The sequence below is a fragment of the Schistocerca nitens genome, chromosome 1 (genome assembly GCF_023898315.1).
Source record: "Schistocerca nitens isolate TAMUIC-IGC-003100 chromosome 1, iqSchNite1.1, whole genome shotgun sequence".
Taxonomy (NCBI): domain Eukaryota; kingdom Metazoa; phylum Arthropoda; class Insecta; order Orthoptera; family Acrididae; genus Schistocerca; species Schistocerca nitens.
The window spans coordinates 800,526,394-800,554,231 of record NC_064614.1 but is presented as its reverse complement, the minus strand read 5'-3'; positions in this window follow the sequence as shown (position 1 = coordinate 800,554,231).

Sequence of the window (27,838 nt, the reverse complement as noted above, 5' to 3'; positions counted from 1 at the left end):
CACAACTTCTAAATATTGGGACAGCGCCGTTAGAGAGGCTATCGAAATTCGTATCAGGGATGGACTCGTCAACCGAGATTGCGGCTACAGCCTCAGCAGGGCATGGGAACCAGCTTCGAGTCTAATTAATAAGACGCTCGGTAAAGGAAACGAACGGGCGACGAGGCAATTACACTGACGCCACCACAGACGCCGACGCCAGTGTCTCACCGACCGCTGACGCGCGGGCGCAGATCGCGGTGAGAACGTCTCTCAAGGGGAGGGGATTTAAGACGGCCGCCCGCCCTCAGGAGCTCAGTTCGTCAGCGCACCTGACGATGGCGACATGTCTGATCGCAGAAATATTGTGCCCGTTGGACACTATGGACCGGCAGTACATCCGTGGACTGCTAGAGCAAGAAATACGCCGGGAGAAACTGAAGAATCACAAGTAAATTTACTGTTTAGAAAACAAGGATAACATCCAGCACTCTTGCACATGCTACTTTTGGTCTGAATACTTCTAGTTGTGCTGGAAGAATGTTAACGTATTCATTTGTCAGAGTGCTGCAGGTATCAGTGAGTGATACAGCATGTTACTTCTTATATTAATAAAAATAATAAAATGAGTATATTAAAATATTATAACAAGGAAAAATGTAAAAATATGGCATTTATAGCAATACCAAAATAAATGAATAAAGAATACGAATTGAGAGTAAACCAAAGAAAGACGAAAGCAGTAAGAGGTAGCATAAGGACAATAGCGAGAAACGGAACATCGAAACTGGTGATCCCGAAATAGATGGAGATAAGGAATTCTGCTCCTCAGAAGAGAAACAGCCTATGACGGAAGAAGCAAGGAAGATATATAAATGTGTCCATCATCGGTAAAGACGGCATTCCCGGTCAAAAGAATTCTACTGGTATCAAACATTAGCCTTCAGGAAAAAAATTCTGAGAGTGTACATTTAGAGCATTGTAAGATGGTGCATCATGGACTGTGGGAGAACCGAATCAAAAGAGAGTCGAAGCGTTTGAGACATGCTACTTCAGAAGAATGGTGATAGTTAAGTGCACCGATTCGGCGAAAAAAGGAATAAATATATGGTATTCACTGACAATAAGAAGGGTGGGAACGATAGGGCATGCACTTAAACATCGGGGAATAATATCCTCGATACTAGAGGCTGTTGTAGAGGATCACTTGATCAGTTTACATCTTAACCAAAGTGTAGCTTATCTTCTGACGTGTTCATGTATGGCTTGGCGACACCCGTTAAAAAATTAGGCGAGTGTGTTTTTTTTGTAACAGTTATATATGTAGTAATATGATTATGTTCTATATCTTCGTAACACTTCAAAACTGTAGCCCTGATTAGGACTCGAACTCGAATATTACGCAGAGAAAGTTCTGACTGACTGAGTCTGTCTACCTGAGGGAAGCGAGAAACTTCGATGAAATTTATAACAGAAGAACGTTTGACAGTGTATCAATGAAAGGAATATTTCAATTTAAGCATTTATCGAAGTCTATGCTAACATCAATAGAGGCGAAGCAATTTCTTCTATGCTGTATCCTTGACCTGAAAGTCAGTCTTAAGTCTCCAACATTTTCACAATTTCATCTTCGCCGAAACTTCCTTGCTTCCAATACACATTCATTTCTTCTTTTCTTACCCCTGGGTCCTCGGTGTCGCACCATACACTCCTCAGCTGTTCCTCGCTTCATTCGAGGAGCTTCATTCCCTGTTAGCTATTCTAAGGCAGTTCCTCGCTGGGTGTCCACGTACGGAAGATAACGCACGTGACGGGGATAAATGGTGGCTGTCGGCCAGCTCGGGAAATTAACATTTCAGGGGCTGCGCCCAGGATGTGCGCTTAGGCAGAGCTTGGGCCTTATCTGGATGCCGAGACAAGGGCGGCGCTGTCACACCGCGAGTGCCGCTGGTGGCGCCGCACCTAGGCAGCGGCAGATAACTAACACCGCGCTGCACTTTGCCACCCACGGGGCGTCGGACCCAGCTCAACCCAGTCGCCACGCGCCCACGCCTCCGGTGACCATGTAATCGCACTAGGTCGCGCAGATTCACTGTTCCAGCGTTGGCAAATTGTTAGGTATGTGAAAAAAAAGGAATAGGACTTCACCAATTTCTATATCCACTAATTGTACCATATCTACCAGGAGCCAAGTTCTTTGGAGCATAAATATTTGTTGAACGTTGTAGTACTGACAGTGGGAATTTTTGAATTAAGAATGCGTCCAATCACATAGTGGGTCGGACAGTATAGTGGAGGGATCCAAAATTTTGACGAACACAGTTACAAGAAATATTAGTGAATATACAACACGTAGCCATTCGTGTGTAAAGGACGCTACACTGTAATTACCCTGTCAGAACTTCTATCTAAACTTCAGTAATTTTCATGGGGACGTTTCCAGCACCGCATTAAGGAGAATGAAAATAATATTGTAAAAGTAGCGACAAGTGTTAAATGGAACTATCAGGGTCGGAATGACTCTCGAAGAATGACTATGTTTTTGTACTATATCCTTCTATATCCTTCTCAGTTCTTGAATACATACTACGTGCATTCTACCATCTACTAAACCGCAGTGGACAAATAATGAAAGCCGGCCGCTGTGACCGAGCAGTTCAAGGCGCTTCAGTCCGGAGCCGCGCTGCTGCTATGGTCGCAGGCTCGAATCCTGCCTCGGGCATGGATATGTGTGATGTCCTTAGGTTAGTTAGGTTTAAGTAGTTCTAAGTTAGTCTTATAGTGCTTAGAGCCATTAAATGTTGAAACCGTATTTAAATTGGAACAGGAATGTGACATTGTTACTGGGCATATTGTCACGGTTCTTAATCTTACCTTCCTTACCTGTACCTGGTTCTTTACCGGAAACTAAATATTTCGAGTTGTCTTTAACTAGTGCAGCAAAAATCCATTGATATAATGGACATCGTGGGGAGTGGAAGATCATATCCATTAGACATGTTTGAATACTGCTCTGTCACATCAAATGTGTGCTTTTTCTGCTTACTGGATCACTGTCACATTAGAAATAGCAGCAAATGGGCACAAAAATGCAAACTAATACCACCCTTACCATTTTCGGAGTTAATGTAACTTCTGCCATAAATGCTTCCTGTACTGGTCGCACTGAATGTATTTTAACAATTTCTCACTGGAAACTTCTGATGAGATTATGATAAAAAAATCTGGTAACAAGTACCAACTATATTACCTAACTGCATTATCTGGAACTTCTGAAACCAATTTCATTTCCTGAATACCTGTAATTATCGACTAATAGCATGATAATATCTTTTTCGGAATTTTACACAGGGTGATGAACATGTGTCAAAGCTTTTTCTGACCAGTGTCTAGCTTTTGTCGACCCTATTGTTTTCTTTGACGTCCTTGCGACATTAGTAACAAAAGTGGTTCAGAACACAGTAACCGAATTCGAAGTGCTTCTTCTCACATTGTTTTTGTTCGGCAATAAGACGATGACCACTCACATAATTTACATTCGTAACAGTTCGTTTCTTCTTTCTAACAAATCCGTAGAATATATTTAGACTTACGAATTTGCAAATATGCTACGAATCTAAGCATGGAATAACAACTGATCAAGACAATCTAAAGCGCTGCAAAATTATTGAATGTCTCTGAAAACAGGTGTAAACTACAGGGAAAGACAGGTCACATTAATATGCATAAGCACCAAGGAGGAACAGTTAGAATGGAAGATCGAGAAAGAGGCCTGGGATTGAAAATGATGTAAGACATGGATGTAGTCTTGCCCTCCTACTAGTCAAGCAGTACATCGAACAGTCAGTGATGTAAATGGAAAAGAGTTTTACGATTAGGATAAAAATTTAAGGTTGAAAGGATATTTGATGATGACAGTGCTATCCCTAGAGACAGCGAAAAAGAATTACAGGGCATACTGAAAGAAGCGTTTTGCAGACAACAGAATACAAACTAAGATTAAAGCAAAGAAAGACGATAGCAATGACGAATAACAGAAATGAGATTAATGATGAAGTTATCAAAACGTGAGACCACGATGAAGGCGAAGTTATGGAATTCTTCTACCTAGGAAGCAAACCAGCGAACAGGACATAAAAATCAGGCTAGCGCAGGCAAAGAGGGCACTACTGGCCGAAAGAATTTTACTACTGTCAAACATTGCCCTTAGTTTGAGGATGAAATTTTTGTGAATGTATGTCTCGACCATAGTGTTATATGTAAGTGGATCTTCGGCAATGGGGGGAAGGTAAGGAGAAGGAATCGAAGTGATCGAGATATTGTGTCACACAAGAATGCTAAATATTAGATAGATAAGCAATGAGAGCGCTCTATGCAGAATTAGCGAGGATAGTTATATATAGAAAACTTTTACAAGAACATGAGGCAGGACGATGGAACATAAGTCAAGACATCACGGAATGTCTTCCATTATACCAGCGGAAGCAGTAGAGGATAAAAATTATAGGGAAAGACAGAAACTGGAGACAATTCAAGAAATAACTGAAGACACTGGGTGCGAGTGCTACTCTGAGATGAAGAGGTTGGCACAGCAGATGAAGTCGCGCCGGACGTAACGAACTAGTCAGTTAAAAAAATACAAAAAGAATACCCTGCTCGAACGATATTACCAAACTCACAATGGATTCGCGAAGCAAACATAGATACTCTCAGAGGGCTGTGACTGTAAGAGAGAAACAATGGAGAAACAGGTTTCATACACATAGGGACAACACTGTTACGGGTACGCCATAGTTTACTCCATTGTAGCTGAGGTACTGAATTAAGCCCTAAAATTGGGAAGAGTACGTGTAGCGTTCATGTTAATAAACACGTGCCAAATTTTAACTCCAAGTCCCGGCCAATTTTCCTAATCAATATTTTGGCTAAAACCCATGAGCTGCTTCTGTGTAACCGACTACAGGCTACCAAGGATATCCAAGGACTAAACACGCACCACTACAGGTTCCGTCAAAATTAATCAGTTGACGATGCAGTTAAACCAGTACTCCAATTAACACGTAAAATCAAATGCAGCTGCTTCATGGTCTTACTCAAGGTCACCACTATGGCAATAACAATCTCTGGTGGCCCACAATGTTCACTGTTCAGTACAATAGTGTACTGCAAACCAGTGTAGTTCAAGCACGGGAGAGAAAATTGATCAATGGTGTGCCACGAGGGTTTAAAATGGTCACCAACCTTTGAGAACTTGCCATCGACCATATCACAGCAAAAATTGCTGGAGATATTCACAGTGGAACCATTATAATACATACGCTAATGATCTATTGGCTGTGGTGTTACACAATTCCAGAAAAGAATTGCGAACAAAAGACAGTGGTAATCTGTGCGGTATGAGCATGCGTTGTCTGATGAAAAAGCTCACAGTGGCCCCTGGCAAAAAAGTCTATACTTTACTAACAGGAAAATTATAGGGACTCCCAGTTACAGAGTTTTACACTGGAAATATACACAGAAACCACATAATCATATACTGCTCCATACTGTAAGGCAAAAAAAAAAAAAAAAAAAGCGACGCACCAGGAGGGAACTGTCCGATGGGACGAATTTCGGTAGCTGTACAGATGAACGAATAATTACAATTTTAGTAAAATAGGCTGAATTATTCAAGAGAAAGAGCTTCATAAATTAAGCAAGCCGCGTTGGTCCAGTTCTGGCCCTTATTCACGCAGTTATTCGGCTTGGCATTGGTTGGTGGAGTTGCTGAGTGTCCTTCTGAGGGATAACGTCACAGTTCTGTCCAGTTGTTGCGTTGGACTATCAGAACGACTCAGGGCTGTATGGTCCTGCTCCTAACATTGCAAACAAGCTCAATTGGCAGAGATACGGTCAAGGTAGGGCTTAGTAAGCACGAAAACAAGTAGTAGAAATTATTGCCGTGTGCGGAGGGAATTATCTTGCTGAAATGTAAGCCAGAGGTGGATGCCTTGAAGGGCAACAAAATGGCGCAGAGAATATCGTCGACGTACCTCTGTGCTGCGAGGTGCCGCGGATGACACGAAGTGGTCCTGGTACAAAGAGAAGCGGCACCCCAGACCATCACTCCTGGTAGTCTAGTCGTATAGCGGGCAAGATTCAAGCTTGTACCCCACGAGTGTCTGGGCCACCTCGGCCTGGAATTTCATTGACTGGTGTAGAATTGTCTTTAGTGATGAGTCCCGCTTCGAACTGAGCACCGAAGACCATCATAGACGAGTCTGCTAATGCCCCACACAGTCGTGGGATACCAACCTGACTGTCGCCCGCCATATGGCCTCATAACAAAGAGTGATGGTTCGCGGTGCCATTTTTTTTTTCGTAGTAAGACTGCTGTGGTTTCCTTACGTGGCACCTTTACAGCACAGCGGTAGGTCGACGACATTCTGTGCGCCGTTTTGTTACGATTCGTGGTAAGCCATCCTGGGCTCACATATCAGCAAGATAAAGCCAGCCCGCTAACGGCGAGATCTCGTACTGCTTGTCTTCGTGTTTGCGAAATCCTACTTTGGAAATCGAAGTCACCGTATCTCTCCCTAACTGAGATCTCTGAGAGCGTAATAATCATAGCCCTCCAACTAGTCGCGGTTCTGACAGCCTAGCGCACTAATTGGGCCAAATTTCACACTATATCCCTCTGGAGGACATCCAACAACTGTGTTAATCAGTGACAAGCCGAATAACGCCTCGCATGAGTGCCTGAAGTGGACGAACACTTCACTGATTTGCTCAGTTTGTGATCTTTCTCTGGAAATAGTGCATCAATCATCATTTTTCTGAAATTGTGATAGTTTGTTTGTCTCTACATGTACGTACATCACATCAACTGACTTCGGTCTCATTCGGATAATTCCTTCGAGGTACGTCGTGTATTATGACTTACAGTGTATATTCAATTGTTTGTTAAAAACAGTTTTGGTCCCGTATACGCTGTGGCCGAGCGGTTCTAGGCGCTTGAGTCCGGAACCGCGCTGCTGCTACGGTCGCAGGTTCGAGTCCTGCCTCGGGCATGGATGTGTGTGATGTCTTTAGCTTGGTTAAGTTTCAGTAGTTCTAAGTTCTAGGGGACTGATGACCCCAGATATTAAGTCCCATAGTGCTCTGATCCATTTGAACCATTTTTGAAATCCCCTATATTTTGGCTTACAACTGAGTGGCCCTTTACCCACTCATTTCGGACAAAGCCGCCATATTTGTCAACTGAATTTCTGAAAGTACTTAATTAGATCATAGGGTGGTCACAACATACGATATCATACATCGATAATTTTTGAGAACTTGTGTCTCTGGAGTACAAAGGTGTTTTTAAAATTTAAAAATGAATATAAATAGTCAAAACCGCAAAACATTTTTTGTATGATGTTGCCGATTTAGTTCTGTTTTAGGCCATCTTCAGACCCACCACATGATGGTAGATGGTGGCAATGAACGGAGCAGGTGCTACATCTCTACAAACGGTTAACCGCAGCTACTGTTCGTGGGGGTGTAGCGCCTGCTCTGTTCACGGCAACCAACTAACACAATGGTGTGGGTCTGAAGATGGCCTAAAGCATACCGAACAGGCAACCTTATATATATATATATATATATATATATATATATATATATATATATATATAAGTTTATTGTGGTTGTGACTGTTTATATTCATTTTCATGTCTACGTATTTCCGTCTATTTCTACTCACCTTAAAAAAAAATAGAGGATACCTTAGCCTGGCTTCCTAGCCAGGCTCACCCCTATTCGTTGGGATGCAATTGCTGGATAGAGGAGTCGTTAACGTTGTACAAAATTAGAGCTAGCTGATGAGCGAACGTTGGACATTAAATTCCGTGGAAGTACTATCAGTAGTGTTTAGAAATATTACCACGGTATCGCGTGGGAACATTTATGTTTTTAATTAGATGCATGAGAGAGTGGCAGATGATTCCAGACGGTGTAACATCACCGCATTCTACAAAAACAGAACTGATTGGGGAAACTATCGCAGGATGACGGTAACGTCATAAACAAAGTAGTAGTGGGGAAGAGTGCTTCAGTAATTAAGGCAACAAAAACTGCGTCCGACCGATGTCATTTCATACAGTAAAATCCTAATGGGAAAATACAAATATCTCAAGAAAGACCTTGTATTAGCTGACCTGGGCACCTCGTTCTACCGAGTTCCTAGACAGCTTATATGACAGGCTGCTAGCACGGAGTATTTCCGAATCTACCTTATCGAGGACATACACGACAATGTCAACACAAAAGGTGTAAGCCCTGCTTGTGTCAGAGAAGAATTCGTTGTAAAAGTTGAGGTCCGCGAAGGATCCCCTTTGAATCTACCACTATACATGTCGGTGATAAATCACGTCGCAGAATATCCACAGAAACAAACTTCCTCGGTCAATTTATTCGCTGATGACCTAGTTCTAAAAGCATAATCTCTATCCGAGTTTTTTAATATATTTTTGTTATTGGTGCAATGTGCTAGGAAGTAATGGACTTCAGAGTACGACTAAGAATGAGTGTATATATTCTAATTTCTCAAGAACAGCAGCCATTCCGATTCCACAACAATACCTAGAGTTTGCTCTCATAACACCAACAGATCAGTTCTAATACTTCGTAATAACATGCACTGCTTCCACGGATGTAAAAAGTGATACTGTAACTGTATTAATCAGGGCTGATGAACTGGAGATCACTAACAGGAGTCATCCGCAATAACAAAAAATTCGTAAGTCAAAGGATCAGATGCACACAAGCAATAAGGCCATTTCTAAGGTAGGGTTTAAACGTTGGGCAGTTTACAAGTCAAACGAACTGAAGCTCCAGGTTACGGAGACGAGGATGCTGCGGAGGTCTCGGACAGTGACTTTAGTAATCGGAGAAACGTTTCTTATGTCTTGATTACACTTTTATTTTTCCAATAATCTTAGTCGTCTCTACTTCACGTCATTATCAAAGGCTACAAAATACGTCATCAACTTATGAAAATATGACAAATTTCACTATTGATAAAAGACATGTTACTACCACAAGAATATTATTTCCTCGCGTGTCAGTGTTATGTCAGTTACTCAAAATTGTTCGTAGGTGCATTGTATCACGTCACCATTCTCGGACAAGAGACAAGTGCAAACCGCTGCCAAGGAAAAATTTTGGAAGCAAAATGGGCTAAACTGCTAGGCTGCGCTGCGTACGTGCTACACGCTGTAATTTGTTTCTGTTTACAACCACTATTTTCATTGTTACAACCACAATTTTCGTTGTTACGTCGTATAAAATGTTTCATCAGTAAACATGGAAACCATTTCATAATATCTTACAGAAAGGTATTACTTTACAAAGCAATGTGTAGCACGATTTTTTGTTTTTTTAATTAATGACCTGGAAGAACATGCTGACTGTTGCTGGTTATAACTGGTTGATAACTAACAAATATTTCTTTTTTTCACAACTTGTAGTTCATGAATAACTATCATCAATAAAAATTCATAAATATATAATAAAGTTAAAATTATACGGATTACTGGAGCGTTGTAAGCGAACTGGTTAAAGTTGGAATACTTAAGGTAACTTATATAAGAACTTCTGTGATTGCATGGCCATAAAACTGTTTTCTGTGAATAATAAACATTGTAGATCGCCATTACGCAGTTAAATAAGAGGGGGTAAAGGTGTACATAATATTAATCTATATATATATATATATATATATATATATATATATATATATATTAATAATTCTGTAAAACTGTTTGTAGTACTGTGACTACGAATGTTCATAAAATGAGAACCTAAATAAAATAACGCGAGAGCGTTGTGAACCTGTTTAGTAGCACTATTGTCAACAGTTTTCTGCTTGCGCCGTGCAGCATGATGCGCTATCGGCATGCTAAGGATAGGTCATCTATGACTGTATGACCATAAAACTGTTTTCATGTGAATAATAAACACTGTAGAACGCCACGATGCAAGGTGGGAAGCGGATGGATGTAGTGTCCCTTTTGCAATATTCACCATTATCGAGGTGAAACATAGATACTAATGACTGTATGTGACTCAAATGAATTACAAACACTGATTTATCTGTGAAAGATAACACTAACTGTAAAAATATACAATATAGATCGATACATGCAGAAAAGACATTACTTTTATTGTATGAGATCATAATGTGATTACCTTTGTAAGAGTATAAAATACAATGCAATGCTCATTCTTCTGTCTAGTCTGTTTTATTCTGTTCGTTCTGGTGTTAGCTGGAATTAGGTATGCAAGCTATTGTGCTGCGATAGCATTTGTTTCTGTCGTAACGTAATTGCAAATATTTAATGGTGTAAACTGTGTCCCAGTAAGAATATATTAGTATAAAGTGATCTCCGTGTGTTATTTCAAGAACCTACGCCACATTTATCTTATGAAAAGAATATTTAATGAAAATTATTTAGCATGTTTCCAGCTGCTGCGGAGCGAGTAACAGTGATCTCTGACTGTTAACAATTAGCCGCCATTACGCGGTATATTTAAAAATATTTTTTCACAGCACAATGTCTGATAGCCGGAGCGGAAGAAATTATGTTAAAATATTCAGTGAGATTAATTGAAGGAATCCAGTGAAATAATTTTATTAAAACTTGTCTATTTTCTGTGATAGGAATAATTTCAGAGCTGAGTAATACTACGCTATTGCATTTACAGTAATTTGTAGGGAGCCTGGCGCTCGGTAAAACCAGATACAATACGTAATTGGCAACCTACGGAATTCATTATTTGGCTTATTATATCTCTTTTGTATTTTTTTGAAAGCTAAACGTAAAAACTAACTTCACTAAAAATCAGTAACAGGTCACGATAAATCAAAGGACAAACAAATTTACTAGGAGAGTGTTTCCTCTAAATAAATAGTTACATTTTTTTAAGAGATATAATAAATAGCGCCCTGTTACGTGGGGCCCGAAGAGATAAAATATTTTTTTTAGGAAACTTCCTGGCAGATTAAAACTGTGTGCCCGACCGAGACTCGAACTCTGGACGAGATACTGGCAGAAGTAAAGCTGTGAGTAGCGGGCGTGAGTCGTGCTTCGGTAGCTCAGATGGCAGAGCACTTGCCCGCGAAAGGCAAAGGTCCCGAGTTCGAGTCTCGGTCGGGCACACAGTTTTAATCTGCCAGAAAGTTTCATATCAGCGCACACTCCGCTGCAGAGTGAAAATCTCATTCTGGATTTTTTTAGGGTTTGTATGTATGTAATTGTTAACATGTATTGTATGTATTCTAATGTCTATCAAATTCCATTTCATGTATAAACTTGAACGAAGAAAGCGGAGAACAGCTGCATAGACCCTGAGAGGACGAGATAGCAAAAAGAAAAGAAAACAAAAAAGAAATCAAGGTAAGGACCACTATGCATAAAAGCTTGCTACATAGGCCCGTATCAGCAAAGTATAGTATCATAGATGGTACATGGTGTACAGTGGTGTAGATATTAATATTGTGTGATTTTGGAAACAATAAGCAGTTTGACTTGTGAACTCAGTGCGCATTTGTAGTTTGGAACAATTTTTGTAGTTAGCCTAGTGAGAGTCATTATGGGAAAATTTGGACGTGTGTTAGATTTGCAACCAGATAATGTGTCCAATGTTACAAATAATGTGCAATTATTGAGCGATATGGATAGTGACACTGACTTACTAAATATTAATAGTGATCGGGTGGGAGAAAATGTAAACAATGTAGTTTCCGGTGATATGCCAGGAAGTAGCCAGCAGACGAAAACAGTAAAACCGATAGGTACTACTAGTAGGGCTAGTGGTAATTTTCCAATGATTGAACAACTACCACACCGGTATACTCACCAATACCGGATCCATTTGCTGACTTTTTACGGAAATTAGAGAAAAAGAACGAACAGCTAGTCAATCAGATAAGGGAACAAAACGAAGAAAGAGAGAGATTGAGGGAAGAGCGGAATCACCAGCTAGTCAATCAGATAAGGGAACAAAATGAAGGAAGAGAAAAGGTCTTAATAGAAAGAATAGGTACAATGTTCGAAAAGATACATTCAGAAATGACAGAAATAAAGAAAGCCCAAGCCGAACTGCCGAACATTGTAAGCAACATAGCACAAGATGTGCAAACGCTTCAGACGGCACACACAGTCATCCGGGACGAAGTAGAACAGCTTGCGAAACGAGTGGACAATTTAGAAATGACACAAAAAGAAACCATAGAAACGCATTTAAATGATCAAGCCCAGGAAGTAGAAAAAGAGTTCCATGACTGGCTCACTGAAAAAGAAAGCCAGATCACAGAACGTGTAGAAAGCAAAATACAGTCTGCTCTGCAAAAAGTAACTAACGGAGCAGCTGTATGTAAACAACCCACAGTAGACTCGCTACCACTCGCAGGTGAAAAAAGGAAAGCGAGATACAAATTGCCATTACCGCTGTGGCAGCGAGAAATGATAAACAGTATTACTGAACTCCGTGAACATTATGTACAGTTCATATCAACAAATAAGCGATTTGGAAAGAGAAAACATGCAATTTACAGGAAGCATTCCTATTCATAACCCCGTGGGGCAGCTTCCACTTCGACACGCAATAACATTGATGAAAGCTTAATAAAACACAGACAATTTCAAGTATTTAACGCGGGAAAGAAGACAGTGCATCCGGTAATCTTCATAAAAGGATTCCGAAATGTATTAACGAGTGCCTGAAATGAACGCCAAAAAATTCAGTTCATAACCGCACATATACAAGGCGACGCTGCTTTATGGGCAAATGAAGTCAGAAAATTGCCATAGCCTGGCACAATTTGAAAAATCTTTCCTAGACAGATACTGGTCTAAGGCTATTCAAGAACGCCTGAGGACTGAAGTATACAGCCCACAAATGCACAATCAGAAACAGGGTACACTCCGTAAGTATTTTGAAAAATATATCAACAAAACTAGATATTGGGATGACCCCATATCAGCCCGTGATGTGATCAGAATCTTAAAATTACGATTGCCCGGTCATATACGAGACAAATTAATAAATGTACCCGAAAATTACCTGGAACGGTACTTGTCTGTGCTGGACGAAATAGATCTCTCCCAGGAAGAAAATAGGATAAATAAAGACCGGGAGAACAGTAATGGTTCACCACGCAAGTTTAAAAATGGCAACAACAGTTCCAATTTTGGAAGCCACGGAAATGGAAAGGAAGATCTATCCGCAGAACAAAACAGGAAGAACGGAAACGGTCAACCATCTTACAATCAAAAACGTAGGTGGGAAGATAGAGGACATCCCGGCTACAGTAACAGTAATAATAGTTACAATAACAAACGTCGAAATGAAGGTCAATAGCCACAACAAAGCAGTAGTGCCAACAACCGCACTTACCCGGTGCAGTGGATGCAAACTTCTATGCCATCACCACGGCCTCCTAACGGTAACCCGTACCAGTGTGACAATAGGAATTCTATGCAGAATACTAATGCAATACCACAAACATGGACAGACTCGAATAGCAGCGTAAAGATAATAGAAATGCCCACTGACGGAAACCACCATAGTTCGTCAAACGAACAACGGCCACAATAAGCTCCCAATTGATGGTCGGCGAAAAAACAGGGGGCACACCTAGAAACAGTACACAAGATAATATATTATGACTGAGGTACCAAGATGGAAACAGTACACAACATGGAATCAAACCAATGTATCAAAAAAGAAATAACTGAAGTACAAACCATCATAAAAGCTAGAATTAATGAATTGCCAGTAGAAATATATATAGATACAGGTGCCACTACTAATGTTATGAGCTATGATCTATTCAAAACCTTGAGCCAAAACCGCAACTTACCGACATTTCCTGTACAAAATTGCTGTGTCATTGGAGCACAAGCACAACGTAAAATGTATCTTTCTTGTAGTCAAAGGATTGAGAGTAACCTGCATCCTGGGGGGAGGTTTCCTGAGCGAGAAGAAAGCAAAAATTGATTTCTGCAGCGGGAAGATCTCCCTACTGAATGAAAATAAGCAGATTGTACTGGATTTAACACGAACAGCCGGTAAAGATTACCCGAGCGTACGAGTAAAAAGCGAAGAGATGCCCATATTTCAATTAAGCAGCAATTTAATGTGCTAGGGAGAATATTATTCGCACGTAGCTCACAACGAAACGCTTCGCAGGACCGAAACCCTTAACAATAAAGCACAAGAATCATGTTATCTAACTGAATCCCAACGAAAGCAGCTCGCACAGTTATTGAATAACTACAGTGATGTTTTCTCTGAAAAACCTGGAATCATCAAAGGGTATATGTATAATATAGATGTGTTTCCCTATGCGATATTCTGCCAAGCATCATATTCAGTACCGTGGACGAAAAGGGAGGCAGTTAACAAATAAATACAAAAAATGCTGCAATGGGGTATAATAGAACCATCCCTTTCGCCGTACAGCAGTCCGCTGGTAGTTTTAGCCAAGCCAGATGGAAAAATCAGACTTGTCCTAGACGCCAAGAACATTAATAAAATTATAGTACCCGTTAGGACGAGACCGGTGAATTTAGAAGAACAAAGACAGAAATTCTATGGAGTCAAATATCTCACCTCGATAGATATGCGAAGTAGTTACTGGCAAATCCCGCTAACCAAGGAATCTAGAAAATTCACCACCTTCATTTTCAATGGAAGGAGTTATCAATTCGAAGTGTTACCTTTTGGACTCAAAGTAAGCGCAGGCGTATTCATTACGGTATTGGACCAAGCGCTAGGCGCAAACTTGCTAGAAAAAGTTACTCTTTACGTGGATGACCTTCTAGTTGCCACAAGCACATGGGAAGAACATATAGAAATCCTGGAAAGAGTATTAAATAAGCTCGCAGAAGCAGGAATAACTGCAAATCTTGAAAAATCAAAATTTGGGAGGGATCAGCTTAAATTCCTTGGACACATCATATCACCTTCCGGAATAATGCCTGATACCAAGAAGATACAAGCGATCAAAGAATTTCCACAGCCCACAAACAAAAAACAGTTAAAATCATTTATCGGACTGGTCTCCTTTTTCCGACGTTTTGTGCCGAATCAGCTGCTCAACAATGAAGCCTTGCTCACCTTATTGCGAAAAAATGTCACATGGAACTGGTCCGCAGAGTGTCAGCAAGCTTATGAAGAGATCAAAGGAGCCTTAGTGAATGCACAAATGCTCTACCATCCGGATATGACCCGGGATTTTTGTATAGCCACCGACTCTTCATCCTATGGTTTAGGAGCATGTCTGTTTCAAGTAGAAGAAACCAATGGGAACAGTGAAATAAGAGTTATAGCTTTTGCCAGCCGAGTGCTTACTCAGAGTGAAAGAGCATATTCGGTGACCGAAATGGAAGCACTCAGTGTTGTATGGGCTCTGCAAAAATTTCATTATTATGTTTATGGCAAGTCAATTAAATTGTTCTGTGATCACCAAGCCTTAAGCTTCCTATTAACCTGCAAACTATTACATGCCAGACTAGCCCGTTGGGCATTAGTACTATAGGAATACAATTTAAAAATTATGTACATAAAAGGGCAAGATAATGTCATTGCGAACGTTTTATCACGTTTACCAGTAGGCATGTCACAGCTAGATGAAATGATCGATCGAGCGTCTAAATATAGAGTTTTATTAATGACGTCGCAACCATACCGTCGTGAATATTTGTAACCTGTGCAAGAATGTAGGACAGCTGCAAGACGAAGATCATACCTGGACGAAAGTGAAACGATCACTAATATTAGAGCAAGGTAACAGCGAAAATTCGCGGTACAAAGTGGAGAACAACATATTGTACCACAGAAATGACACTGCCTCAGGAAACTGGTGCGTATGTATCCCGTACAAGTCAGGCCAGAATCCGTTGCATGTATGACGTAAAACTTAATTGTACGCAATAACAGAACAAAAGTGCTTTTGATCTGTGAAATTTCATTGTAACATATTGTGTAAACGAACAGACATCTGTGTCACTATGTGATATAAAAAAAAACAGTAATCATGTAATATAATTGTATCAAAGTCATGCTGTAAGCAATACTAACAGGAACTATAATAGTGTGTTGGTATGCGCGGAGGAAGTGTGAACTTTGAGAACTGTATTAGTGATCAACTTGGACAGTGAACACTTATGTGCTGTACAACTGAAAAAGCGCGAGGTACAATCATTAACTAAACATATCTGTGTGCAGTGACCGAAAACACAAAACTGTGATCAGTGTGTGTTCGAAACTGTACAGACAACATTTTTAGTTTGGACGCTACCTCCTGTGCGCCAACAATTAATATAACGTCACGGAGCACGTAGTAGGACGTTACTGCAACGGCAACTACGGTGGAACGCTGTCAAACAAAAACTGTGAAACATAAATATTCCATACGAAGTGATGACAACAGGGATGTGCACTGCTTACTTCGGCATCATATCTCCTGCATCATTCAGCACCAGTACGTGGAAACGAACACGAAAATACCAAGTAACTGAGCCTGTGCCTCGATGATGCAATAATGTTGACTAATCAATTCTTACCCACAGCCATAACATCTTACAAAATCCATTCTATAACATATGTGCATTTGTTTCATGATTTGCACGAGTCAACATCCTCTCCCGTGCTGAAAACTTTAACGAGCGGTGCGTAACAATGCAGACACACCACGCAGACAAAATAACGTCGTTCCGTACTCCACATCCTGACCGCCGCCTACGGACAAGAAAGAAGACAACAGTTTCCAGCCGACGCCCCATGGCAACGGGCACAAGGCATCGCGGTAGCGACATACAGCGTCATCCACACCACACGACGAGAAATTCGCCGACAAAAATAAAAAAAAACTCAAAATATTACCAACACAATATAAAAAATTTGATGAACACTTTCATATAATAACTATATGTTTGTTTCTTTTTCAGAAAATTTTATATTTGATGTAAATACTTGTAATACCAAAACATGTAGAACCAACTTATGTAAGTAACACAAAGGGTTAAATCTATCAGCTCTGCCGAGGTTTTTCTGGGGTTTCCCCGCGGCCCTCGTCCTAATGGAAGAGCTTGTTATATTGCAACTGTCCCCAGCCATGTCATGTAAAAAGACTCAAAATTAATGTGTACCCATGACCTAATACACTGTAAAGTGAACTGAAAGTGACCAACGAACGAAAGAAAAGTGACACTCGTGGTCTACAAGGACCAAACATTAAGTAGTGTGTTCCTTGTAGCCCAGGGGGCCGTGTAGTGTCCCTTTTGCAATATTCACCATTGTCGAGGTGAAACATAAACAAAAATGACTGTATGTGACTCAAAATGAATTACAAACACTGATTTATCTGTGAAAGATAACACTAACTGTAAAAATATACAATACAGATCGATACATGCAGAAAAGACATTATTTTTATTGTATGAGATTATAATGTGATTACCTTTGTAAGAGTATAAAATACAATGCAATGCTCATTCTTCTGTCTAGTCTGTTTTATTCTGTTCGTTCTGGTGTTAGCTGGAATAAGGTACGCAAGCTATTGTGCTGCACTAGCATTTGTTTCTGTCGTAACGTAATTGCAAATATTTAATGGTGTAAACTGTGTCCCAGTAAGAATATATTAGTATAAAGTGATCTCCGTGTGTTATTTCAAGAACCTACGCCACATTTATCTTATGAAAAGAATATTTAATGAAAATTATTTAGCATGTTTCCAGCTGCTGCGGAGCGAGTAACAGTGATCTCTGACTGTTAACAATTAGCCGCCATTACGCGGTATATTTAAAAATATTTTTTCACAGCACAATGTCTTATAGCCGGAGCGGAAGAAATTATGTTAAAATATTCAGTGAGATTAATTGAAGGAATCCAGTGAAATAATTTTATTAAAACTTGTCTATTTTCTGTGATAGGAATAATTTCAGAGCTGAGTAATACTACGCTAATGCGTTTACAGTAATTTGTAGGGAGCCTGGCGCTCGGTAAAACCAGATACAATACGTAATTGGCAACCTACGAAATTCATTAATTGGCTTATTATATCTCTTTTGTATGTTTTTGAAAGCTAAACGTAAAAACTAACTTCACTAAAAATCAGTAACAGGTCACGATAAAACAAAGGACAAACAAATTTACTAGGAGAGTGTTTCCTCTAAATAAATAGTTACATTATTTTTTTAAGAGATATAATATGGAGTGGCACATAGTATTAATCTTCACATATTGCAAGTCCTATAAAATAACACGAAACCGTTGTGAAACCACTATAGTAGCCCTGTTGTCAACAGTTTCCTATTTGTATCGTGCAGCTGAAACGGTGAGCAATTGCTTATGAATACTCTGACTGCCTCTGACCAGTTTGTTTCTATTTATAACCACAATTTACATTGTTACATCGAATAAAACAGTTTCATGTGTAAACATTGAAAGCATTTTACAATGTCCGTTGGAGAAATGAAAGTGTGGTAAAGACGTAAGAAAAGTTATCAAAACCGCATCCAAATGGCTGCGGCGTATCACAGCAATTGCAGCTAAACGGAGTAAGAAACCGCCGCATCCAAGGGTCGCTTAAGCAAGCAAACACGTCATAAATTCATCGCCTACACTGATATGGCCGTACACTGAGCCGTGAAACTACACATATGACAAAAACAGTAGCTGACGCACGACATTGGATCAGAACTATCCGGACACTGCTATTTTTTGCAGAATTTGGCACTGGACACTGGATGGCACGAGAGGCGGACTCGCCAGTATAAAGGAAAAGTCTGGAAACTTTTGGTAAGGTGTTATGGGACCAAACTGCTGAGGTCAGCTGTCCCTGAGCTTACACGCTACTTAATCTGACTTAAACCAACTTACGCTATGGACAACACACAGGGATGACTCGAACCCCCGACGGGGGGCTGCCGTGTTGACCGTGAGAAGACGCCTAAGACCGCGCGGCTACTCGCCGCGGCTATAAAAGAAAGTGAGGAGCACGAGGGGCGTTTGAAAAGTCCGTGCAAAAATAAAAACTACTAACGTGTTTTGGGTAAACTTTTTTATTTTTCGACGTAGTCTCCTTTTAGACTTACACACTTCGTCCAACGCTGTTCTAATTAGCTGATCCCTTATGAATAATAGGAATTGTCCAAGCCTGCAAAATAGTTATTAGTTGCTGCAACCATCACATCATTTGAATAAAATCTTTGTCCCGCCAACCTTTTCGTCAAATTGGAAAACAACTAGTACTCTGAGGGAGCCAAGTCTGGAGAATAGGGGGGATGTGAAACGAGTTGGAATCCTATTCCCATTTATTTTGCAACCGCAACTGCTCAGGTGTGTGCTGGTGCATTGTCGTGATGGAAAAGGACTTTTTGCGCTCCAATCGCTGGCGGTTTTCTTGCATCTCGGTTTTCAAACGGTCCAAAAACGATGGACAATATGCACCTGTAATAGTTTTATCCTTTTACAGATAGTCTATGAGGATTATCCCTTGCGAACCCCAAAAGATAGTCGCCATAACCTTCCCTGCCGAAGGACTGGTCTTCGCCTTTTTTGGTGCAGATTCTCCCTTGGTAACCCATTGTTTAGATTGTTGTTTGGTCTCAGGAGTGTAGTAATGTATCCATGTTTCATCCACAGTAACGAAACGACGCTTAAAGTCCTGCAGATTCTTTCTGAACAGCTGCAAACCATCCTTGCAACACTTCTCACGATTCCGGTTTTGGTCAAGCTTGAACAATCGAGGAACCATCTTGCGGATAGCTTTCTCATGTCCAAATGTTTATGCCAAATATTATGTACCCGTTCATTCGAGATGCCCACAGCACTAGGCATCTCACGCTCCTTATCTCTTAAGTCACTCATCACCATATCATGGATTTTACCAATCATTTATGGAGTCGTAACCTCCACAGGGCGTCCAGAACGTTCAGAAACACTTGTGCCCATATGGCCAATCCGAAAATTTTGAAACCATTTATAAAGTTTTCTAACCGAAGTTGCAGAGTCACTGTATTGTTTATCAAGCTTATCTTTAGTTTCCTGAGGCGTTTTGCCTTTCATAAATTCTTATTCGTCCATTTTTTACAGTTACTCGACTTCCTTGATTCACACGAATGACAAACACAAAGAAATAGACCGATATGGCTGAAATTTTGTGTGCGTTCTTTCCAAAGATGCTAATACGTAATTAAACATGAGCTCGATACGCCCTGGTGTTGCCATCTCTTGGCCTCTGCACGGACTTTTTAAACGCTCCTCGTATTATGGCGCTAGCAGACCATCAGTAACAGCAAAATGGTTCGGTGAAGAGGGCTCACTGACATCAGAGAAGGACTAGTCGCTAGATATCACAAGAGCAACATCCATCAACGTAATGTTAACACTTCTGATGTGACTGTGAAGCGGAAATGCGAAGAAACAACTCTAGGTAAACGAAGACCAGGCAGATCTCATGTACTGACGGGCAGAGAGAGCATAGAGCATTGCGGAGCATGGTTGTAAAAATTTGTATGAAATCGTCGATAGCAATCACTCGTGAGTTTAAAAGTGCTATTAGCTGTCCATCCAGCATAATGTGCTTGGGGAGTTAAAAAAAAATGGGGTTCAATAGACAAGCAGCTCCTCATAAACCAAACATCTCTGTAGTCAAAGCAAAGTGACACTTGAGGTTCTCTAAAAAGCGACGCTATTGGACAGTAGATGACAGGAAACGCGATATTTCAAACGATAAATCATGCTGCATCCTGTAGCAACCCGGTGGACGAGTTTGGAGTTTGACGAGTGTTTGCAGAACACTAGCTGCCACCATGTGTAGGGCCAACAGTGAAGTAAGTGTGAGGCGTTGTTACGGACGGTATGGGGGAGTCTTTCGTGGTTAAGATGTGGTCCCTTTATTTTGCTTAAGGAAACACGGAATGCGGAATGCTATCAACACATTTTATAGCATTGTGTACAGATAACAGCTCTGAGACGACGGCTGTTTGCGTCGGCGTGACAACGCACCTTGTCATGTGAGGTAATTGTTTGTCGACAATAATGCTCTTAGAATGGAGTGGCTTGCCCAGAGTTCCGACATGAACTATATCGAAAGCCTTAAGATGAATTAGAGTGTTGACGTGCTGTTCCTCTACAGACATTCAGAAATTTCATTGAAAGTGTCCTCAGCAAAGCTGAAGATATAAAAGCGATGGGCGAACACATCCCACTTTAATATCCACTAATAGGCGTCCAGATATACATCATCAGATAGTGGACAAGAAGTGAAATGAGATCACGGACGCTCAGAAAATATATGCTTGAGAGCCCAGAACAAAGACCTGAAAGCGACAAGACCGCAATCTGAAATAACGCAAAAACAACCTGAATGGCCTAACAAGACCACACACGAAATCGTGTCCTACTCTGAAGCTGACCGCCACTAACTGAAGGTATTGGGAAAATGTACAAATTAGCAATATTAGTTTCGTTTCATTTGCGTCATATCTCGTACGCATTAGTCCATGGCACCCAAAATACATCTTTAGAAAACTTCTACTTCTTACAGTTTGTTGTGAGTTGTTAGGTTGAAAAATTCGCACAATCAGCAATGCTAATGATTGCTTCCTCAATAATTCGAGATTTCTTGTGTCTTTTGCATAGATGGAGTATAGAGATAAATTGTTTACGACTGGGTTAGTTATATAAATTAACAAATTGTCAATGCGGTAACAATTCCTGTATTATTAGTATTACAATACATATTTTATACGACTATACACTGCTTGCAAGTTACTGTTTTATGATAAATCAATCCCCATCTTCTACACAGCAAAGCAGAGTCCGTTTACCGACCACAATATGCGCCAGCCTCCCATGCTACGCCAAAATAAGCCAAATAATAGATGATATTAGCTCCCAGGTACGAGAACAGAAAATTAATACCATTTCGCGGTCTGTGTATTCGATGGGAGGAACACCGCAATTTTTTCAGTTTGTCTTGTAAACACTGCGTTGACTCCGCTTCGTCTCTAAGTAAACAACACAAAATTGGATTTCACTCGCCTCCTGGGAAATAAAGGTCATTTCCGCAGAGAAACTCTTTTCACTCCACCTGGAAAAGAAACCCTGACGTTCGCACTGCACTAGTTACAACTACTTCTGTCAACGCCTACTGTCACCGATTATAGTTGACAAGAGAGGGAAATCGGATTTTCGCCTCGTAGTTGTTACGTTCAGTAAAGTATAGCAAGTAACTACGATGGCCCATTTTCCACTAGACGACTTGCATTTTGCAGTGACTGAATTATGTTGACTGTATAAATTCGTTATTCTTGGTAAACCAAGATGATGGCTGAAAAGGTATTTACTCAGTTTGCTGAGAACGATTTGCCCTTTACTACCTATTAATAACATACGTTTATATCCACACTACACAAACCATTATAAAGCACATGTTACAGGATATTACCGAATGTAACAGTTATTATGCCTTTTTACGGTTCCATTCAGGTACGGCTCGGAAAGAATTACTGTTTAAACACCTCCGAGCGTGCTCTTTAGTCTAACATTTTCCTCGAGATCTCTTCGAGATCGGTCCATAGGAGTTGTAGTATATTTATCTACATCTACATCTAGATACACACTCAGAAAGCTACCATACAGTGCCTGGCAGTAATTACCTCATAACACTGTTAGTCATTCTCGTTCCACTCGCAAATGGAGTGAGGGAAAAACTATATGACCTTCAATATTTCGTATCTCGTCTTTGCACTCCTTGAAATTCCTACATCATTTCAAGCTGATTCTTTAAATTTTCGAAACAAGCTTTTCCGAAAGAGTTTTGACTATCTGCAAGAGCCACTTCAGTTCGTTCAGCAGTTCCGTGACACTCTCTCATGGTTCAAACCAACACAGCCAATCCTCGTACACGTCGAATATGCTCTGTTAGTCCACGATAGTTCAGGTGTACATGCTGACGTCGGAAGCTGAAGATGAAGAGATAGAAAGATATATGAGGATATTGTAAGGGTAACACAGTACATAACGGGAGATGAGAACCTAAGGGAGATGAGAATCTAAGGGAAATGAGAATCTGCGTCATGGGGGACTTGAATGCAGTTCTAGGGTAAGGAGGAGAACGAAAGGTTACAGTAGAATATGGACTTGGGACAAGAAATGGGAGAGGAGAAAGACTGAGTTCGATAGCAAATTTCATACTCTGTTCAAGAATCACAAGAAGAGAAGGTATACTTGGAAAAGGCCGGGCTATAAGGGTACATCTCAGTTAGATCTCATAACGGTCAGACAGAGATTCAGAAATAAAATAATCGATTGTAATGGGTACCCAGGAGCAAATATAGATTCAGATCACAATGTAGTACTGATAAAGAGTAGGCTCGAGTTCCAGACAGTCACAATACGCAGAGAAGTGGGATACGGAAGTACCAAGGAATGACGAGATGCACTAGAAGTTCGCTAAGGCTATAGAAACAGCAATAAGGAATACCTCAGTGGGCAGTACAGCTAAAGACGAATGGACATCTCTAAAACGGACCATCACAGAACTTGGGAAGAAAAACGTAGGTACAAAGAAGGTAACTGCAGAGAAACCATGGGTAACAGAAGATATACTTCAGTTGATCGATGAAAGGTGGAAGTACAAAAATGTTCCGGGGAACTCAGGAATACAGATAATACAAGTCGCTGAGGAATAAATAAGTAGGAAGTGCAGGGAAGCTAAGACGAAATGGTTGCATGAAGAATGTGAAGAAATCGAAAAAGAAATGATTGTCGGAAGAACAGAATCTGCATACAGGAAAATAAAAACAGCCTCCGCTGACATTAAAAGCAAGGGCGGCAACATTAAAAGTGCAACGGAAATTCCTCTGTTAAATGAAAAGGAGAGAGCGCACAGGTGGAAAGAGTCCATTGAAGGCCTCTATGAGGGGAAAGATACGTCTAATGTCATAGACGGAAAAACAGGAATCGATATAGAAGAGATTGGGAATGCAATATTAGAATCAGAATGTAAAAGAGCTTTGGAGAACTTAAGATTAAATAAGGCAGAAGGAATAGATAATGTTCCATCAGAATTTCTAAAATCATTGGGGAAAGTGGCACCAAAACAACTGTTCACGTTGTTGTGTAGAATGAATAAGTCTGACGGCATACCACCTGAGTTTCGGAAAAATCTCATTCACTCAGTTCCGAAGACTGCAAGAGTTGATGAGTGCGAGAATTATCGCACAATCAGCTTAACAGCTCTTGCATCCAATTTGCTGAAAAGAATAATATACTGAAGAATGGAAAATAAAATGGAGGATGTGCTAGATGACGATGAGTTAGACTTTAGAAAAAGTAAAGCCACGAGAGGGGGAATTCTGAAGTTGCGGTAGATAATGGAAGACTAATGAAAAACCAAGACACGTACGTAGGATTTGTCGACGTGGAAAAAGCAGTCGAAAATACGATATGGTGTTAAATCTTCGAAATTCTGAAAATGTAGGGGTAAGCTATAGGGAGAGACGGGTCATATACAACATGTACAACAACCATGAGGGAATAATAAGAGTGGACGACCAAGTTGGAAGTGCTCAGATTAAGAAGATTGTTAGAATGGGATGTAGACTTGCGCCCCTACTGTTCAGTCTTACATCGAAGACTCAATGATGGAAATAAAAGAAAGGTTCAGGAGTGGAATTAAAATTTAGATGAAAGGATATCAATGATACGATTCGATAATGATAGTACTATCCTGAGTGAAAGTTGAGAAGAATTACATAATATGCTGAATGGAATGAACAATCTAATCAGTACTGAATATGGACTGAGATTAAATAGAAGGAAGACGAGAGGAATGAGAAGTAGCAGAAATGGGAACAGCGAGAAACTTACCATCAAGATCGACGGTCACGAAATAGATGAAGTTAAGGAATTCTGCTACCTAGGCAGCAAAATAACCAATGACAGTCGGAACAAGGAGGACATCAAAAGCAGACTAGCACTGGCAAAAATGGCATTCCTGGCCAAGAGAAGTCTACTAGTATTAAACACAGGCCTGAATTTGAGGAAGCAGTTTCTGAGAATGTAAGTCTGTAGTTCAGCATTCTGTGGCAGTAAAACATGGATTGTGGGAAAACCGGAACAGAAGAGAATCGCAACATTTGAGATGTGGTGCTACAGACGAATGTTTAAAATTAGGAGAACTGATACGATAGGGAATGAGGATGTGCTGCGCAGAGTCAGAGGACAGAATTATGTGGAAAGTGATACGCCGTACGAGAAGGGAAAAGATGATAGGACATCTGTTAAGACATGAGGGGGTTGTAAAGGACAAAATCTGTAGAAGAAGGCAGAGATTGGAATACATACAGCAAACAATTGAGGAGCTGAAGGGGTTAATACTGGAGAGAAATTCGTGGCGGGCCGCATGAAACCAGTCAGAAGACTGATGATCCAAGAAAAAAGTCCTATTTTATAGGAGTCCCTCAAAAATGAGAAATATTCTTCGAGGGATCACACCTCCTTTCCAAACGGATTGCATTTCTCCAGTATTCTACCACTGTACCGCAGTATTCACCTGGTTTACATATAACTGAGGTTATGTGATCATTCCATTTAATACCCCTACGAAGTGTTACACACAGGTCATTGCATGAACTGATTCTACTTGTGACTCACTGGTATTGTAGTCAACGATACTACGGTTGTTCGTTTTGTGATGTGAAAAATATTGCAGTTCTGAACAGTTACCAATTCTTGTACCACTTTGAAATCTTATCACTATTCGACTGAACATTTGAGCAGCTTTTCCAAACAGTTATTCGTTATAGATAACTGTTTTATCTTGAAAAGTTTGAGGTTATTATTAATATTCTCTACCAGATCATCACTATACAACATGAAGAACAAGGATGCGTCCAACACAGTAGCTTAGGGTGCACCCGAATGTCCTCTCGATCCAAGGCAACATGCTACCTCCTCCTTCCCAAGATATCTTCAAGCTAATAACAGATTTCGAGTCATATGCCGTACGATTGTACTTTTGGCCATAATCTTAGGTGTGGTCAAATACTTTTCTTTTCAGTTGTGCTGGAATTCAATTGGGCGATACCCCTGGGTTTTGATTTTTAAAGTAACATTAACATAATGGGTATAGCATTTCTGCTTCCGCTTCGCTATCCTTTATCTCAGTTCTAGAGTCGTCCATGAGAGTCTGGAAACTATCTCCGGTATCACTACGGTCTTTACATATGACCAGAATTACTTTTGGTTTCGTGAGAGATGTTTTGATAATATTCTTTAACTATAACCGATGAAGGCTTCAGGCATTGCCATCTCGACGTTCCATACAGCATCTCTCTATGTATAACCATATGCTATATTGTGCACTTATTAGGCAACAGTCTCTGTCTCTTTACAAGCTTCTGTACATTGACTTTATATCATGGACGGTTCCTCATACCATGAGCTCTTCTACTACGTACGTACACTTAAAGGGTAAGAAAAAGAAATGAAAAAGCAACGCACCACGAACGAGACATCCGAATGGTACGTGAATCGGTAGATGTGATATGCATGTACACACAAACCAATGAATACAGTTTTACTAAATCTCGATGATTCATTCAAGAGAAAGACCTCCTCACAGCCCAGGCAAATTCCAGGCAAATGCACGACCAATTCCTTTCCTTACCGTTGAAACATTCCGAGTTGTGTTCCGTGTCCAGTGACCTCTATGTCGACAGGACGTTAAACCGTATTCTTCCTTCCTTAATTTCTCTGCTGTACCGCTTTCCCTACATTGCGTGATACACTACCGTACTATGCTGTGCTCCAAACGTACGTTCTCAAAAATTTTTTTCTCAAATTAAGACCTATGCTAGAGCTAGTAGAGTTCTTTAGCCCATGAATGCCTTCGTTTCCTGTGCTAATCTGCTTCTTAGGTCCTGCTTCCTTCGTCCATAATGTGTTACTTTTCTTTTAACGTACTAGAATTTCTTCACTTTGTCTAATTTATTACCACCGATTTCGATAATAAGTTTCACACTGTTCTCATTTCTGGTACTTTTCATTACTTACAACATTAATTACTATAATTTCACAGCACATTTAAGCGACAAACTGCGACGAAACTGCTGCCTATCTGAAAAACAGACGAGCTAATAATCTTGTTTACAACATCACGCTTGTTTATCACCTTCCAATTACTTAACGGGGGGAAAATCTCAAGGAAATACTCTGTCACATACATTTTCAAAGACATCATCTCGCGCAAATATAATTCCCAAACATTTCACAAGGTTGTAGTTCGTGGCTCTGAAATGAATTAACAACAATTAAATAAATAATATGAAAAGTAAATTTTGAAAAAATAAATCTGACCTTTGCCGACACGTGTTAGCATTATTTCTGTAATCATTCGACTTGCCGGCACATGTGACCGAGCGGTTTTAGGCGCTTCAGTCTGGAACCGCGCGACCGCTACGGTCGCAGGTTGGTATCCTGCCTCGGGCATGAATGTGTGCTATGTTCTTGGTTAGTTACGGTTAAGTAGTTCTAAGTTCTAGTGGACTGATGACCACCAATGTTAAGTCCCACAGTGCTCAGGGCCATTTGAACCATTTTCTTGTAATCATTCGACTTGTTAAAATAAGACATTGAGAAAGCCAAAATAGTCTAATTTATTTTCATATCGGTTCCTAACTGCCTTTTCCTTTGCTGTCACTGAGGCAGGGAAGAAATTCGTAATCAAATGGTGGCTTACCAGAGCACACGTATACACTGTTGGAGGGCGATAGGAAAAGTAGTGCCTCCGGAATTTTAATTCCATTCTCTGTAT